General features: G+C 62.5%; 1 non-coding gene across 1 annotated transcript in view; it reads right to left on the bottom strand.

Annotated features, from left to right (window-relative positions):
• The window catches only part of LOC140111052 (18S ribosomal RNA), a 1,891-nt gene extending 1,851 nt beyond the window's left edge, over positions 1-40 (bottom strand). Inside the window, exon 1 of the ribosomal RNA XR_011851809.1 lies at positions 1-40. This exon is cut by the window's left edge and continues 1,851 nt beyond it. This is a non-coding gene — a ribosomal RNA (18S ribosomal RNA).
• Positions 41-906: the final 866 nt, after the last annotated feature.

The following is a 906-nucleotide window of genomic DNA, read 5'->3' as shown; positions in this document are numbered from 1 at the left end:
TTTAAAACAAGCATATACTACTGGCAGGATCAACCAGGTAGCCGAGCTCTGAGGGGTAGACTCTTGGAGTCAGGCTCCGTGAGCTAATGGGAACGCTCGTTGCTGCTGCTGCTACCGCAGCGCTTCTCCGCCGCCGGAGAAGACCTCGCAGACAACATTGGATGGAGCTTAGGGCAGGGGGGCAAGAAAGATGCTCTCGGTCCCTTCCAAGGACCCGAAAAAGCCTTCCCTTCCCCTCCCTCTCGCAGTCGCTGGCTTTCCCCACTCAGTTCAGCCAAGAAGTGGCGCTCGACTCTCACCTCCATCAGCACCTCCGAAGCTCGGACAGCTCCTGTAGGCTGCGCATAGAAGGAAAGCATTGGACGCTCAACTTCAGCACCTCGAGTGTCGGACGGCTCCACCACCACCTCTCCACACTGTTAAGCGAGAGAGACGATAGGAGCCGTCGCGACGTACCCATGCAGCGCCGCCCGCCAACGCACAGAGGAGCGGAGGGGATCGGGCGCCAGGTCCGGGGGAAGGCTGGGAGGGAAGCTACGGCGCTGCTACCCAGCTTTCAACCCTGCGGGACCGGTGCTCCGCTCCTATCGCTCCGGCGAACAGGGTCCGCTACGCTTTCAACACCAGCGCCCGGCAGAGGGCTTGGAGAAGGCTCGCGCGGATCCTCGGTTCGGATCGCCTGGCTTCGCGGGAGCGGCCTTCGGCTAGGGCCGACGACGGCCGGACCGAGCAGATTTGGACCGGGGTGCGGGGCGAGTACCTGCCTCTCTCACGAAGGGAGTGTCACCGGTAAGAAGCCTCTTCCCACGTCTGCTTGCCGACTTACGCTCGCCCCGACGAGAGGCCCAACCGAAAGAGTGGAAAGGGGCAGAGATTTCCAGGGTCGCCCCACCAGGGATGCAATAC

This window comes from Engystomops pustulosus, unplaced genomic scaffold (genome assembly GCF_040894005.1).
Source record: "Engystomops pustulosus unplaced genomic scaffold, aEngPut4.maternal MAT_SCAFFOLD_371, whole genome shotgun sequence".
NCBI lineage: Eukaryota > Metazoa > Chordata > Amphibia > Anura > Leptodactylidae > Engystomops > Engystomops pustulosus.
The sequence above is the reverse complement of the archived record's forward strand: the minus strand, read 5'-3'. Positions and strand labels throughout refer to the sequence as shown.